Raw genomic sequence first — 17,650 nt, 5'->3', positions numbered from 1 at the left:
TCTGCCCACCTCAGGCTTCAGTCATCCTGTAAAGCTCTTCTCCAAATATCCCAGATTCCAGTTAGACAGGCAGACCCCGAGACCTCTCGTACCATGCCTGCTATAAAACATTCTCTGCCCTTGAACGAACTGCACTCAGCTGTAGCCCTTTTCTCAAGGTCTGTTCTGGCTGCTCCGCTCCATAGAGCCTTCCCTGGTTGGTGTCCATGGCTGTCTGCGGCTGCCTCACACAGCCATCTCCTCCTCCCCTCTCTCCCTGGGATGACCTCAGGACCTGGGGCCTGCAGGAACCTAGGCAGGGGTCAGTCACAACCCAGCATCTTGGCTGAAGTCCTTGAGCCTGTCCAAGACCCGCCCACATGCGGCCAGCCAGCAAGTGGCCTCACAGTCTCCCAACACCTACCACAAAATCCATAGTTCTGGAATGTTCCAGGCAAGTGCCTTGGAGAAAAGCCAGGAGGAAAGCTGGTGGGTCTTCACCACCAGGGGTTGGATTGGAGTACAATGAAGGCAGCACTAGGCAGCTGAGACCTGGGTATCCTCCTGAATGTGGCCGCCACACAGGGTCCCCAGGCCTGCCGTGCCTGAGCTGCCTGGATCAGTCCTGGCCGGAGTCGGCTCCACCGTCACCAAGGGGAAACGGCCCTTGGTTACCACTGGCCTGACACAGAAGGCAAAACAAACACCGAGGCCTAGCAAGCCTCTCTCCTCACTGCTGGGAACAATTACAGGGTAATCGGCCCAGCAGTTTAAGGGCCCTCCAAGATCGGAGGCTGCGAGCCAGTGAGAGGCCAGGAGTAACTCATTCCCTTCCTATGCCTCTGCGTATTTCCCAAGACCTAGGGACCCCTCTGAACCCCACTCAGAAAGACAGGGAACACACTGGAGCCCCAGGAACTGCAGAGTCATGGCCAACACAGGACACAGCACAGAGCACTGAGCCAGGTTTGCAAAACTGTTTTCCACCAGTAAAGCTTGGCAGGTGTAGGCGTGATGTCCCATCTGAAGGGATCACCAGAAACCTCAGCCAGGCAGGGTGGCCAGGCAGGCTGAGGGTGGGCACAGTTCTCACAGATCCTGCCAGCCATGACCCACACACCCCCCCTCCCTCCCTCCCTTCCCCTAAGCAACTTGTCATCAGACGAATAGTCTCACCAATAAAGAAGAAAAGCTATTTCCCACCAGAGTCCAGCCAAACCTGGCAGGAGAGCAGCCAGGACTCCACCAGGGCCCCGTACCATCTTGGGGGTGTGTTAGGGGAGGGCTTCAGGTACACCTAGCACAGTCCGGGTGCTAGTCCCAATCCCCTCCCGTCCTAGCACATCCTGAACCTTCCCCCTCGGCCCCATCTTCTGGAACGGGATCTCCCACACAGGGATACCCGGCTGTCGGGGTCTTGAGACACCATAAGTAGACACTGAAGGAATGCTTAATTAGAAACAGGAGAGACCTGAGGGCACATCTCATTCCTCCTCAGACCCTCACCCCAAGTCCAAACCCTTCATATAGGAGCCACCATAACACCTGGAGACCCTCTTAAATATTCCCCTAACCTCAGGCTCCCTCGGACCTGCGGCTCCTTAGCTACCCTGGAGCCCTGTTTTTCTCTGACCACAGTAGTCAGCCTATATTGGCTTCAGGGGAAAGACACAGAGAGACAGGGAACAGGAAGGAGACAGAATGAGTGTGAGGCACAGAGTGGGGAGGCTCCAAGATGGATGCCGAAGGTGTTACTGACCCTCTCTGCCCCAGGATATGTGCAACTGGAACCCCACTCTGGACATCGTCTTCATCCCCACTCTCAACTCTGTCCTACTTTCTCATCCTCCCATCCCCCCACCCCCACAGTGTTTTGTGTCCCTAATCCAGGGAGGTCACATGGTTAAAAAAAAAAAAAAAGGTAACCACTGCACTTACCAGCCAGGCTGAGGGTCTGCCTGTCCCTGTCATAGTCCCTGTCTTTAAAAGCAGAGGCCATACAGCTTGTCTTAGAGGGACTTGAGGACCCACTGCCCCCTTGTCCTGCCCCAGTCACAGACGGGAAGGCCACTGAACTTACTAATGTGGAGGTCAGTGTCTTAGATTTTGATACTGTCCGCCTGAAATTTTAAACAGTACATTCCAAGGATAATTAGCCAGAAGCTATGAGAAACCCACTCTCCCTTCATTTTGCCTGAGTCAATGGAGACGTTGCTTAGAGCACAAGGACATTTAGGGTGAGAATAGGAAACACTGTCTGGGGCCCGATGGCAAGGACACTGGGGCTGTGACACCACAGGGAGCAGGCAGGACTGGACACTGGGCAGCAGCCTGAAGAGAGCCAGGGAAGACACCACATGTCAGAAAGCCACCCCACCACTGTTGCACTCACCCCCCCCCACGGGAACCAGAAAGCCCTGTAAACAGAGCCAATGCCCTCTCCCTACCAAGAGGTTAGAGTTTCACCACCTATTGCAAGAGGCAGGGAAGGGTGGCAGGCCCATAAACATGGTGCGTTAAAGTGAAGGCTCTGCCAGAGTCAGCCATGTAAGCCATCTAAGTCAGGCTTGGATATGGGAGCTGGTACTTAGACATGTGCTTGAAAAGGCATCAGAAACAGCTGGTACATCATCTTCTGCCTCTCCCCTCCCTCTCTCCCCACCCTCTCTCCCCTCCCTCTCTCCCCTCCCTCTCTTCCCATTTTCCTTCTCTTATGCTTTGGGGAAAGAGCCTTAAGACAGGGCTAGGGAGATGTTTAGTTGGTAAAGTTCTTGCCTTCAAGCAGAAAGACTTGATTTGATGCCCCAGGGCTTCCTAGCTGGCTACCTAGCTCACTTGGAGAGCTCCAGGCCAGTCAGAGAACTTATGTCAATAAACAAGACGGGGCAGGCAAGATGGCTTAGCAGGTAAAGGCACTTGCTGCAAACCCTAACGACCTAAATTCAGTTCCTAGGTCCCACATGGTAGAAGAAGAATGGTGACTCCTACAAGCTGCACTCTGACCTTCACACATACACAGTACACACACACACACACACCCACATCCACACACACACCCACACCCACACCCATTAAATGACTTTAAAAAAAAAATGCCACTGGGTGTGGTGGTGCATGCCTTTAATCCCAGCACTTGGGAGGCAGAGGCAGATGGACCTCCATAAGTTCAAAGCCATCCTGGTTACATAGCTAGGCAGCCAAGATGATGAGAGAGAGGGGGAGGGGGAGGGGAGGGGGGGAGAGAGAAAGGGAGGGATTGATCCATCTTGTCTCAAAAACAAACAAACAAACACAACAAACAAACAACAACACACCGTAGCTGGCAGCCAAGGAACCGTCTGCGTGTGTCCAGTGGCCCCCATGCACATAGGTAAGAACCAGGACAGAGGAGTTGGGAAGTATCTAAGATCTAAGTAGGTGCCTCTTAGGGAAACAGCGTAAGACCAACACCACCTTCAGCATGCTTGGGCTCGTTTTTCACTTTTGCAAAACGGAGAAGATTAAATACCAGCCCCAGCCCCAGAGGCTCTTGAGATAATCAGAGAATACCATGAATGTGCAGGGAGAACAGCTCTCTGTGTGGCAGCTTGGAGGATTAATAGGTGACGTGTGTTTGTGCATCGGGTGATGGATGTTTACCTGGCGTCCATGTGGTTAAATCTTAACACAAAATACTCTTGCTGTGTGAGCACCACATTGTTTTAAAGTACAAAGCTGCCTGAAGGTCCATCCCACCGTGGGGCTGGACCACGATGGCTCAGCGATCTCGAGAAAGCACTACTCTTGCAGAGGACTGAATTCAGTTTCCAGCACCCCATGTCTGGTGGTTCACTAGCACCCGTAATTGCAGATCCAGGGGGCCTGACGTCCTCTCTAGCATCTGTGGTACTGCATACATGTACACACACATAGACACAGTTTTAAAAATAAAAATGTTAAAAGGATCAGCTATTCATTCAGCACGCTTTGTTTTGTAAATGCAGTCATGGTAAGAAACACTAAGAATGACCGTGTAATCTCATAATTCCACGTGGGGCACACATCTCTAATGGCTACAGCTAGTTCTTACCTCTGTGACAAAATGCCTGACAAAGTGACGAGGAAGGACCGGTTCATTCTGGCTCACAGTTTGAGGGTGCACAGTCCATCGTGGAGGAGGAGGAGGCAGGGCGTCTGCAGTCAGCGGAGAGAGGAATGCTGGTAGGCAGCTCACTTTCTCCTTTTCAAAATATTATTTACTGCTCTGTGTGTATGTGTGTGCATGTGTGCAAGACAGAAAGAGAGAAAGATAGAGGTTGGTGGGTGCCTGCATCACAGCACACATGCAGCCATCAGAGGACAGCTTTGTGGAGTCAGCTCTCTCCTCCCTTTAAGTTGCTCCTGGGGACTGAACTGAGACCCTCAGATTTCTATGTCAAGCACTTTATCAATGGAGACATTTCATAGGCCCCTTCCTTTTTTCTCTCTTTATTCAGTCTGTGATTAGCCCATGGGATAGTACCACCTACATTCTGGGTAGACCCTTCTTTCTCAGTTAAACCTCTCTGGACCAGAGCCAGAGGTGTGTTCCCATGGCGATTCTAACCCAATCTGGCTGATGATGGCACCTAACCATCACAACTCTACCCTATGCCCACACGGCATTCAGAAACACCACTCTTGAGCTGTCACAGCCATTCCCTGACATAGAAAGTCTCATGCTCATCTTACGATGCAAATCGAGCTTAGTCTATTTCTGAAAGCCCCCGCAGTCTTTAACAGTCCCAATGCAACTCAAAAACCAAGGTCTCTTCTAAGACCCAAGGCAACGTCCTATCTATATAAAATCAAAAAGCAAGCTATATATCCTCCAATACACAGTGGCACAGAAAAAACATTCCTGCTCCAATGGGGGAATGGGAGGGTGGAATGGCAGTACCAGACCAGAGCAAGACTAGGACTCAGAAGGGCAAACGCCGGCTCCTGCAGTTCAGTACATGGCCTCTGGAATTCATGGTGGTTAGACTCTGGGACCAGCTCTACTCCACGCCTGCAGCTTCCCTTGGAAGATGTCCTTCTTCTTAGCACCTCCAATTGATCAGGGGTCTCTTCACCTTCCTGGGTTCATGCAATGATCTCTCAAGGCTTCCTTGCAAGGAATCTAAGTCTCACTTTCTGGAACCTTGGTGCAAGCCTCTATGACTGCCTCCTCAACTCTTCCATGCCTGCACAAGTAACAACGCTGGTTGACAGTGCCAAGTTCTGCTATCAGCTCAAGGTGTAGCCTAGACCCCCTGAACCACAAACACGGTAGCCTCTGTGTGCCTTCAAGGCTAAACCTGAGAAAAAGCTTGCCTAGGTGGCCATTTGGGAGCAGGGCACCCCTTCATCTCCATTCTCACTTCTGGTTCTGTCCTTCCAAATGCAGCTACTAATGTCACAAGCCCTCAGAGTGAGAGGGGTGGGGGAATGGGATGTCTTGAGCTACGGGTGCTTTCCTCTTGTCCCTGTGCAGAACATGAAGTCTGTTGTTAATGACAGTTCATCTCCTTAACAATCACAGCTGCCTTTCTCCATTCCCTTCATACACACATCTTTAAATCTGTCACACACCTTTCCAGGTCACATCTTCCCTACCTCTCTGCTCCTTGTTGATCGTTGTCACTGCAAACCTGGATAAGAGCTGTAAGTAATAACCAGGCCGCCGTCTGAGTATACTAACCTGCTGAGATTACTTCTGCCAAATGAATTAGCCAGTTACCTTTAAGTCACACTCAAATGCCCAGGACACAAGGGAGAGTGTAGCCAGATTTTGTTGCCAGCATAAAACATGAATGGCTTCCAGCCAATCCCAGTGGAGTATTTGTTCTCTGTGAAACCTAAGCCAGGTTTCCACTGTCCACGCTTCTTTCTGCATTCTTCCAAACTCCCACGGGAACAGTTCTGCACACAGCATTCTAGTCCCCACTTCCAAATTCTTCCATGTTCCCCCTGCAAACTAGTTCTAAAGGCCCACGAACCACAAGGTCAGGTTAACCATAACAATAGGTCCCCTCTCAGCACCAGTTCTCTGGATTACTCTTCTTGCTGCTGTGTCAGAACACCCAACAAGAGCAATGTACAGCATTGGATTTATTTTGGCTCACAGATTTCGAGTACAGTCATCACTGCATAAAGGCACGGTAGCAAGAGTGTGAGGTGGCTGGTCACGTGGTATTTGCAATCAGGAAGCTAAGAGGTGAACCCTGGATGTCAGCTCGTCTTTTATTCAACCCAAGGGCACACAGCTCATGGGACGGGGCTGCCCACACTCATGGTGAGTCTTTCCTCTTGTTAACATCTCTGGAAATGCTTTCATAGATACACTCAGAAACGTGTGTCCATGGTGATTCTAAATCCAGTCCAGTTAACATTGAAGATGGATTACCACGATGTCCAAAAGAATGGAAGGCATTTCTAGCTAAGGGCGGGAGCAACCCATGTGTCTGCTGCAATCTATACACGCAGGGAGTTGTAATTCAGACTTGAAAGGGCAGGGAATTCTGACCCCTGCATCAAGGATGAACCTTGAGAATACTTTGGGACATGAAATAAGTCACAAAAAAGATAAATACAAGTATGTTTTCACTTCTGTGTGGTCCCTATGAGGACAAATTCAGAGACTGGTGCAGGCTGGTGAATGTCGGGATGGAGTGATAGGGGGTGAAGACTTTCAGTTGGGGAACATGAAAACGATGTTCTGGAGACGGGTAGTGGGAATAGCGTCATGATAGCACGCATACCATCACCACTTCCACTGAGCTTACCCTTGCATACACACATTTACGTGTGTGCGTGCGTGCGCGCACACGTGCCAGGGCATGCCTGTGAAGATCAGTGGACACTGACTGTGGGAATCCCTTCTCCCTTCCACCACACGGCTCTGGGTACTGGGCTTCTGTGATCTGGTCTAGCAGGAGGTGCCTTTGCTCTCTGAGGCATCCCACTAGCCTGAGTTTATTCTTGAAAACAGTTCAGGGGCTGGAGATTCGGTTCAGTGGCAGAACACTCGCCCTACGACTGAGCACGAGGCCTCAGGTCCGAGCCTGAGACCCAAATACTAAATTTTAGGTTATCTATATTTTCTACAATCAACAGTTCTTTCGTATGAAAATAAAAAAAAAAGAAAAGCCCGAGGCATGGAAGTCTAAAAGTCACGAAAGAAGCAGCTTCCCCCATCCTGGTATTCCTGGGACAAATGCTCAAAACTGCTAAGAAATGTGGCCTATTGCCATGGCAGTATCCCACGTCTCTTTAAGCTGCTCGATGGCCATGGCTGTCAGTCCTCCCAAGAGCAGCCCTGCTATAAAGGACACTGGCTGTTTGGTGAAGGGTTCCCAGGGCTCTTTGCAGCATCCATCCCTCCTTCATGATTCCAGCCTGCATCTGGGTCCAGTCTAGGCCATTCCAGGCAGTGCATGTGCTTACAGGCTGCAGGCCTCACCAAACAGACAGGAGACCAAACTGGGAAGAGATAGAAGCAGTAGGGGGTGGGGAGGCGCATGCAGATTAAGACATTGAAAACCAAGCCTCAAGGAACTAAAAGCTCCCATCTCTCCTGGGTCCCAGGGTTCCTTCCTCATGGAGACATTGAACATCACCCAGGGCCACAGAACTGGAAATCAGCTTGGAGACATGTGGGTATCACTGGTGCTCAACATAGCCACTTGTTGGTGAAGAGAAAGCCAAGCTAAGTGTGGTGGTGTGTGTCTGGAACCCCAGCACTTGGGAGGTTGAGGGACAAGGAGTTTGAGGCCAGCCTCCATTTATATAGTGAGCTCAAGGTTGGATGACATGAGAAGCTGACGCATAAAACAAACAAATGAACATCACTGAAGTTAAGTCAGGGCCAGAGAGCCCAGGAGAAAGCTGTGAGTCCCAAGATGACCTGTATCCCAGTACGCTCCTGCCCACACTTCCTGTGGCTTTTGCTCCCTTCCATACTCAGCCTATAGAAGCAGGCTACTCAGGTCCAGCCCTTAAGTGCCCTTCAAGGTTATGAATTCCTAATCAATACATTGAACGGGCCTAAGAAAAGCGTCCTCGTCTGGATATCCTGCCGTGTCCTTGACACAGATGCTGTCCTCTCCATGACGTGCATACCCTCCTCACTGCCCACAGCCCCACCCCAGCAACTCTGCAGGCGGCTGCTGCCCCTTGACGGCAGGCACCCTCATAAGGACTCAATCAGACCCCTCCCAGTCTCTCTCTATGTATCTATCCATTTCCACCCTCAACCCCTGGCTCGTACGGTCCAAACATGAATGAATGCCTTCCTGTCTTGCTGGGCATCCTTCACACCTCATGCCAGGTGTGAGCTTCCTCTGACAGCACAGTTCAAACTGGTCCCCTCTCTGCCCGCCAGAGTCCTCACTCTTGAAGCCACTGCAGGGGTAGCTCTTGACACATTTGGTCCTTGTTCTGCTAAGGCAGACATCATATGGCCAAAGGATATGAATAGTCCACCCCAAGAAAAGAGAGAAAGAGAGAGAGAGAAGAAAAAAGAAATTCCACATGGCAAACAGACTTGCTTGCAAAGATGTTCATACTCAAATTGACAGGGGAACCCCAAATTAAAATGAGACATCACTGTGCATATGCCAGATTTCTGGAGCCCAGACAGATCCAGCCTCCACTGGAAGAGTCAAGGAGCTAGCACCACATGGTTTGAATAGGGAAACGAACTGGCAATCAACCCAAAAGTTCCACTCCCGGTACTCGAACAGTAAAAGCGCCTCTCCAGAACGCAGTGGGCTGGTGGACCTGTTAGTTACAAACGGCTGCACTCTGCAGTGTACCACCATTGCCAGGACATGAACAACCTTGTGTCTGCTTTTCCAGCCTGTAAAGCTTGCTGGCCCTTGATTGATTGATTGAGACCTTAGGTAATGGCTAAACTGTCTCCCAAACTTGGGTCTTCCGGGACCAGTCTCCAGCAGGAGGACCAGCTGCAGGCAAAGCAGAGAGGCGTGACCCAGCTGTCAGCTGCTCTGCCCACCGCTCCCTTCTCTCTGGGTCTGGCCTGTCCTTGCCCATAAGATGCACCCCAAACGTCTTAGGATACTCCCAGACACCCATTCTCTTCACAACCCAGAGCTTCATTGGCACCAGAATTCACCATCCTTTTTCAATTTTTATGCCTATTTGGCAAAGAGGGTCCATTTTTAAACAATCACTCCCAAAAGACATAGACTGACACACTGACACATGTACTCTACTCACAATATGGCTACAGCCATAAAGACTGAACATTATCTCATACATACAGAGAGAGAGAGGGAGGGAGGGAGGGAGGGAGGGAGGGGGAGGGGTGGAGGGAAGAAGGGAGGGAGGGAGGGAGGGAGGGAGGGAGGGAGGGGGAGAGAGAGAGAGAGAGAGAGAGAGAGAGAGAGAGAGAGAGAGAGAGAGAGAGAGAGAGAGAGAGAGATTTAAATTGGCATAGATAGAAATAAAACTTTTCTTCCCCCACCCCCTGCGGGTCAGCCTGTGAACGCTACTCAGGAAGGCATGGAGGGTCACCCAGCCTACACATGTGCATAGAGGCCATGTTTGACTCTGAACCTAGAAACAACAGATTCATCTAAGCATATGGAATTACCTGCATTATCCAGCTCTGAAACACTTGCTCAAACACAAAGACCCTCAGATGAGGGAGGGGGTGCCTTTGGCTGGTCAGGGTTGCAGGCAGAAGAGGCTTTGAAAATGTTCTAGTTGTCCTGCACCCCCCCCCACCGGTTCCCTTCCCCCATAGTCAACACGCTCTATACTGCATCCAAGGGGATTTTTATGCTCTGACTCAAAAGCAATACCATCTTTGAAATTAAACCAAAGTAGACTAAACTTTAGGGATGAGGAAAGCCCCTTGGAGAGTCAGGCTGACTGTGTCTGTTCGTCGAGCAAATCGGGGACTGTTTATCTCCAGGGGTGTGTGTGTGTGTGTGTGTGTGTGTGTGTGTGTGCAGTACCCCTCTGCCCAGCAGCGTTCTCTGGAAAAGTGGATGGGGAAGCCACAGCAGGGCCCTGTGAGTACCCCAACTTCTTCAAACTCTCAGATTTGCCCCCAGCTCCTGGGTCAGATCTCCAGAGCTCTCCAAGGAGGACATTTCCACTGAGACATCTAGGCCAAGCTCCTACCTCTGCATCTATTCTGGTCCATATCTCTGATCCCCATTCAAAGCACAGCATTGCCTCCAACGGCCTGCCTGAGCGTTTGTGTGACTCTTAGCAGCCCATGGATGTCAGCCTCTGTGGCAGGGGGAGCCTAAGTCTCAGAAAAGCTGTAAGACCAGCTCTTGGTGGTTCTGGAGTAGACACTGACGACCCTAAAGGGACTCTTCTCCCCTGAAAAGTCTTCCCATGAGCACCAGAGGGCCAACCAATCAAAGGCAGAGAAAAAACAAATCCTCTCCTATAAGGGGACACCCCACACACACTTGACATCAGCAGCTGGCTCTGTCATGCTCTTGGGGACAGATGGGACAACCACAGTATGGGACAGGACCAGTTACTTGATTCTGGTTGGCCCTGAGACACTGTCTCTTCTATCAGTCCTTAGCTACAATGATCTTTAATCCTGAGAGCTCAAGCTCTCTGGGGTTAGCTGTAGGATTGGCTTTCTGGATGGCAAAAGAGACAGACATCTTCTTAGGAGCCAGGAATGCCAAGGGAACCCAGCTATAACTTCCCCACAGTGGACTACAGGCTGCTTTTAGAAACAGGTCCTCCATCAGCCATGCCAAAGCTAAAACGGGGGTTGTGAGCTCTCCAGAGCTGCTGAGGGCTGAGAGGTTGCTGGGGCCTGCTAATGACAGGTTCCATGCCGCTGTAGGCAGCTTCGCCTAGAGAAGGGCGTCAGGAAGGAGCAGAGCTTCACCAGACTCCCTGGTGTCAACTGGACTGACTCTTCTTGAAGTCCTCATATGCCCTCCTCCCAACAAGGCTCCAGAAGCAAGCATCCTCACGGCCGGTGCTGTCTCATGCCCCTGCTAAACCATCTGCTGTCCACCCACGAAGTATGCAGATCACCTTGGAAAGTCTACAGGCGTTGGTCACTTCGAGGACAGCAGTCAACGGTGTTCTGTGACCTCCTACTATGATTCTAGATTCATCCCTTATTTCCCCCTTTTTTTAATCTGTTCTCAAGAAAACACGTGACTACCCTACAAGAATGTTTGATGTCCCCGAAAATTTGCTGGGCGCTAGGGCACCTGATGTCTTTGTCCAGTGCTGAGTTTGTCTCATTTTAAGGTTGTGCCTCAGTTCTGAGTCTGACGAGTCCCCTGTCCCCATTTACAAAGTAGGACTTGATCTGCTGCTGGAGTCAGGACAGCATCTCCAACTGCTACATCAGGAGATGATTCACATGGCCCTGGGACAGTGAGATATGGGACCAGTCAAAACAATCCTGGGACTTTTGCCTAAATGACCTTCTGAGAAAGGGGTAAAGAAAAAAATTAAATTAGATGTTTAAATAGCAGAGACACAGTTGCTGACGCCAGGGCTGGAACCCCTGGACTCAGAGACGTCTGAGATACAGCAACTCTTTTTTTTTTTTTTTCTTGTTTAGATTTGATTTTCAGACTCAAAAAAGTTCCTGCTGACAAGCAAGTTAAGCTTTGGTATGTGTGTGTGTGTGCACGCGCACACACGCGTGCGCGCATGAAGGGGGGGTTGTACAAGTAGAGGCCAGAGGTCAACCTTGGGTGTCTTCCATATTCACTCTCTACCTTATAATTTGAGGCAGGATCTCTCTCTGAACCTGGAGTTCACGACTGACCTAGTCTGGCTGGCTAGCAACCTCCGGGGCTCTTCGTATCTCTGCACTGGGCTGGCTCATAGGCACGTGCTGGCGTGCACTGGGGCTTGTGTGAGTTCTAGAAGATTAAACTCGGGTCCTTGTGCTTGCACGACAAGCTCTTTAAGCACTGAGCCATGTCCCCAGGTTGAGTGGCTTGGTGTGTCCGTGTAATTGAACTTTATGTATTGATGGTGCTGAGGGCTGAGGCAGGGCTGCTGGTAAGAGGAGCAAGGGCTCCTCCACGGTTCCAAGCAGAGTGTTAAAGGCTGCTTTCTGGCTCACGGTTTCTTCCACCAGGCACACCCTGTTTCCTGATCAGACTTTGCCCCCATAGAGCCTTTGACATCGGGCAGTCTTGTGCCCTCACATGTCTTTTGCACGCCTTCTATCCTCGACCTGTTTGTGCTCAGCCACGGAACCCCTGTCCCTATGATGCCTGACTCAGTCCAGCAGGGGCTGTCCTAACTGCTGCTACTAAACCTTCTCTAAGTTAGCACCAGGCATACAACACATGTCGGACACACGTGGATGGAGCACCTACATCCTGGTGACCCTTATTTGATGTCACATCATGGACAAATTTGAGGGCGGAAACCCAGTCAACCTAAGAAGAGCCAGACCGTTCTCCACACCTCTGTTCCTTCGGGTTCCTCTCTTTTTCCCTGTGTGTGGCTTCTAAGCCAGCTCATCCCTCTGCTGCCCACTGCCCACCCTCCCCTGTGGCTGCCTTTAGGTCTGAGCTAACATCTCACTGAGCCTGTAGACCTTCCCTCTGGACCCCACTGTCACCTGCTCTTCCTCACCCTGACATGTTCTGTCCGGCTTCTCCGGCCTCTGCAGTCTCAAACTCAGGGTCTTTGTACAGTTCAGAGGGCTAGCCCTCTGTTCCAACATCAATCACCACAGAGGCCTGGCAGCCATCGTTCATGATAGCATTTATGTCTGGCCCAGCCCTCCTATCTCAGGAGACCATTCCATGCTTCTCCAGGGACATCAGCTTAAGACTCCATCTTTACCAGAACAGTCATTCTATGAGGGCATGCGTGTCATCTTGCTCTCTGCATCTCAGGATGTGGGACAGTGACTGGCACAAGAATACGTAAATGCCTATTGGATGAGAGGGGCTCCTTCTCTCTTATAGCACCGTGCTCCACAGACATGCTACACAGTCCAGGGCCTCTCATCTTCCCCAGATAGACCTGAAGGGGTGCCTGTACTCCTCTCTCTGTCCCCAGCTGACTTTGCTCCATCCTGTCAGAAGCACCTTTGCCCCAGGCTTGCCTTTCAGGTCCCTCCTTCCTAGAAACTGAATCTCAGGTCTCCTGCAGCCCAAACTGTCTTGTGTTGGTAGAGCTGGCGGTGCTCAGGAAGCTGGTAGCGGCGTCAGTACCTCCACCCTCTCCAGTTCGAAGCCTAGCGTATTAGTTCCGGACTGGACGTAAGAGCATTGGTCCTTCTGGGCACCCAGCTCCAGCTTGGTGAACCCACATCTACACTAGGTACAGAAGAGGCTCAACACATTCCCTCCATCCACACAAGCATTCTCTTCAGGAGCAACAGCTAGTATGTATGATCCTTCCAGACAGAGCAATCAACTGTGTGCCCTGCACCCAGCCACCTCTCTATCTGTCAGCTTGGGAGGCCAGTGTCTGCGCTTTCTATGCACTGTCTTCTAAGAAAGAATGTGTCTGCACCGGATCTGGCCACACAAGCCCCTTGGCAGAGAAAACAGACTTCTTGTCCCAAACGTGACTGTCTAGTCTAATGTCAGCTTTAAGTTAAGCGTCACCGAGTTGTCGTCATGGCACTTGCTTCCTGGCTTCAAGGCTGTCACACACATCCCAGAATCTCTGGGCACCAGGAGGCAACTGGTCAGTTGAGCTGCCTCACATGAGAATCCACGCAAAGTTCTCTTTATGGGAAAACAGGCTGGCCGCTGGCACATTCAGCACCAGGGAAAGCCAGGCTTGGATTTTTCTCCCAGGATACAATAGGTTTTGTCTTGACTCCTACCCTATAGCTACCCACTCGGCCTCCTCAGTGGGTACAGTCCAGGACCCCTAGGCTACTTCACCAAACATTCTGAACCTGGCTGGCCACAAAGACATCAAGGATAGGCATGTTCAGTCAGTGCTGGTCATCTCCTCACTCCCTATGAGAAGCTTATTGAGGACCTACTATGTGCCGAACAGTGGGAATTCAGAAGAGCCTGCACACAGCAGAGCCACCGATGGGAAGACACTGCCAGCCACTGAGAACATCATTCGCTGTTACCACGAATGGTTGTGTGTAATCTCCTGAGTGTAGGCCTGCCTCACAGCGGGTCCACGTGGTGATGAAGACAACAAACCTGCTTGCTTGCTTGGGGTCTCATCCAGCTGCATCACAGGTGCTAGACTTACTGACTGAGAAAAAAAAGTAGGCATGAGATGATCAGAAGTCAGGGTCCCTAGGCTTGATAGAACAACCCAGCTGGTAGAAGGATTACAAAGCATGCTGAAGCAGGAAGTCTGATCCCTGGGGCTCACACCATAGAAGGTGAAAACCAGCTCTCACAAGTTGTCCTCTTACCTCCACATTCAAACTCTCTCTCTCTCTCTCTCTCTCTCTCTCTCTCTCTCTCTCTCTCTCTCTCTCTCTCTCTCTTTCTCTCTCTCTCTCTCCAAGTTGAAATTGTCTGGGGAGGGATAAATAAAGATCTACTATAACTCCACAAAACAGGATGGAAACTAGAGGAAGAGGGAAGAGAGGAGGCCTAGAACCCCCAGGAACTGTGACCAGATACTCTGAGAGGAATTCTGCAGCTCAGATAAAAAGATACCCTCCTTGGGGGGTGGAGGTTGTACCTCAGTTTTCTTTCTGGAAGAAAGTCTCCTGGACTTTCTCGTTGGCCCTCAGGAATCCCTGAGAGGAAGAAGAGGAAGGTCTATGTTCCAAGCATCTCCTAAGGTTCCAGCCAAAAGGCTCGTGGGGTGGGGTGCAACTGAGAACTCAAGCCAGGAAGAAACAGAAAACCCCAAGATTCTGTGGGATGTCCAAGGGTAGGGGGCCAGAGTGGGGCCATGTCTAGGCCCAGCGGCCTTTGGCTTTGGCCCTGCGGGAACTTGCCTATTTCATCCAGAGACTGGGAGCCGCCCAGCCCAGCCAGGGCACTCATGAGAGCAGAAGAGGTCAAGGCTGGATTTCCCCTTTCCAATATGGCAGAGAGGAGGAGGGGCTGACTGAAGGAGCACGCAGAGCGCTGTAGCTGAGAAGACAGAGTCTTCAAAGGCCAGAGCTGGGAAGAGATGGCCACCTGGCCCTTCCATGGCTAGCATCAAAGAGTGATACTCAGACAGACACTGTCACATGGGGCAGGTCAGATCTGGGCCAGTGCTGGCGGCGACACGGGAAGGGAGTGACCTATTTCCAAGGTCCCCCATCAGGAACCTCCCTGGGAGCCCAGACGTCTGTCAGAGCCAGACAACAAAAGGTGTCTGGGAAGAGTTTTAGGAAGGGTGTGGTGAGGGTAAGAGGCTAGATGAGTCTGCTGACTTAACCTAGAGTCTGCTTCCAGGCCAAGGGTCCCAGTCTCCTGCTAGCCATCAGAGTAGCCACTCTAATACCTGGACCTATATGTGGCTTCCCTTGGCCCTCCAAAACCATGTTCAACCATGATGAAACCAGCCGGTGACCCTGACTGCCTCAGATTTGACTCAGAACTCCTTAGCAGAGCATTCCCTAGTCCCCTTAGACTCCATTCAGAGATGAAGCCATTTCTCATCCAGCTTTGAAGAGAGCGCATTAGCCGAGGCTCCCGGGCTGTAGTCACAGATGTCTGGTCTTGATCGGTTACCAGGCTGGGATATTTTTTTTTTTATCACATTTGCCAAGAGCTGGTGAACACACCACACCGAGGAGGGCAGGTTAACGGACAGACAGTTCTCCAATCAGGAGTAACTAAGAGGCGATGGGAAAGTGGCCCACATCAGAGAGAGGTATGAACTTTGTATTTTCAATGTGAGCTGGTGACCTTGACTCAGGACCTGAGATACTGTGGGCCTCAGTTTCCCCCTTTCTACAAACTGGATTAACAACAGCCTTGTCTTATAGGAATAATTTGAAGATTAGAGGAGACAATGCTGGCATCCACTGAGTCCTGAGCCTGACACGTACCAAGAAGTCACAGGAACAGGACCAAGGTAAGGCTCAGTCACCAGGGTAAAGCCAGGTGTGTAAAGTCCCTTTGAGCCTCTCACAGGATGGGAGTCCAGAGAAGGCAGGAGCATGACCCAGCTGTATGTCTCCTGAAGACAGACAGCCTGGGCCCACATATAAAACAGATGCCAGAGCTGCCCCTCCATAGGCTGAGAGGCCACCTGGGGAACTCAGAGGTGGTCCTTTCTGGGCTTGTTCCTGTGGCTGCTGCCACCCTCTCCAGGCCTGCTGTGAGCCACAGAGACACCCAGAGCTGCAGCCCCGGGGCCTACAACAGTTCCCACCTCTCCACACAGCACGCAGTTGGTCGATAGTCTTCCAGCTCTGTGTACTGCCTGAAGGATCAGGTCTGTGCCCTCCAGCTTGCCTATCCATAACAATCTTTCCCCAGGACCTTGGCCTACCCATCACCACCCACCTGCCTAGCCTACCCATCATAACCCACCTGCCTAACATATTCATCCCCCCCCCCCCCCGCCACTGACTCAGTCATGTGACCCATATCTTACTATCTCTGCCATCAGACAGGTCCAAAAGACAAAGGCACCTTACAGTGGCAATCGGGTGACTTCCACCCAAATGGCCTTTGATGAAAAGGGAACAACCCCACGTCTGTCTCTCAAACTTCTTACCCCTTCTCAGCTGTGACCCCAACACACAGTGATATGCTATAAAAGTCTGAAGACCCAACTAGGGGACATTTCTCTCCCCAGCACAGAGGTGACCTGTAAATAGGTTAGAGCCCATTCCCACCATTACCACCCCACCCCACCACCGTGCTCTGGGAACCGACCCATGCCTAGCAGGATATTTGACATTCCACCACACACACACTTTCTTTGTAAGGAGTTCTGACTCCACCTTGGAGGACCACTAACCCAGAAACCCTACACCCAAAGAGCCAGCTAAGCCCCGGGAATGCGAATGTTTAAGGCCGGCGGCTGGACCAACCGCACAGACTAAACTAGGGAGGTTGAAGAATTCTTTTCGGCTTGGTGTTTTGGGGACAGTTTTTGTTTTGTTTTGATTTCTTTCCTTTTTATTTTTTTTTCTTTCAGTGGGATAGAGAAGGGTGAAAGGAAATAAGATTATTTCCAGTAACTGTAATTACCCTGCCGCCTCCTTCCCCAGAATCATGGCCAAGCTACTCCTCTTGCCTGGAGGGTGGGAGTGGGGGCTCCTGGGGATTCAGACTTCTGAACAGGACATGGGGTGGGGTGGGGCAGAGAAGAGGCCTGGAGGAGTGGCAGAGGAGGGGGGGTTTCCCTGGAGCCTGGTAGAACGTGGTCCCTTCTGCTACCCTGAACTTGTCCAGCAAGAGTCCTACGTATCCTCCATTTCACTCACTTCATCTCAGGATGTTACCGTCTCAAGAACACCAGTGACGTAAACAAAAATGCCTCTCAAGGAGAAACAAGAACTACAGAGCCTGCCTTCAATGGGCACGGAGGAGGACGGTAGTCAGCTTGTGTGGGGAGAGCCAAGCATAGTGCCCACCCTCAGTAGGAAGGTAGAAGTCTGGGTTTGGAGAGGCCATCTCTGAGGAGGAAGGAGACAGACCTGCTCCTTCAGGGAGGGGACATAGGCTAGAGAGCCAAAGGTAACCTAGTCCATCTTACTAGGTCAAGGAAATCAATCCCTTGTCAGCCAGGCACTGTC

The 17,650-nt window shown here is 51.2% G+C and overlaps 1 protein-coding gene across 3 annotated transcripts in view; it reads right to left on the bottom strand.

Annotated features, from left to right (window-relative positions):
- Positions 1 to 17,650, bottom strand: part of Spsb1 (splA/ryanodine receptor domain and SOCS box containing 1) — a 57,492-nt gene that overhangs the window by 24,948 nt on the left and 14,894 nt on the right. The window contains exon 1 of one of the 3 annotated variants that reach the window (XM_029476587.2): positions 404 to 632. The exons of the other annotated variants lie outside the window; for them this stretch is intronic. The gene's annotated coding sequence lies outside the window, so the exon portion shown is untranslated. Of the gene's footprint in view, positions 1 to 403; positions 633 to 17,650 lie in introns of those variants that run through there. 3 annotated transcript variants of the gene reach the window in all.

This window comes from Mus caroli, unplaced genomic scaffold, assembly GCF_978045245.1.
Source record: "Mus caroli unplaced genomic scaffold, Mus_caroli_1 scaffold_6, whole genome shotgun sequence".
Lineage (NCBI taxonomy): Eukaryota > Metazoa > Chordata > Mammalia > Rodentia > Muridae > Mus > Mus caroli.
This window is presented reverse-complemented; position numbering and strand designations above follow the sequence as displayed.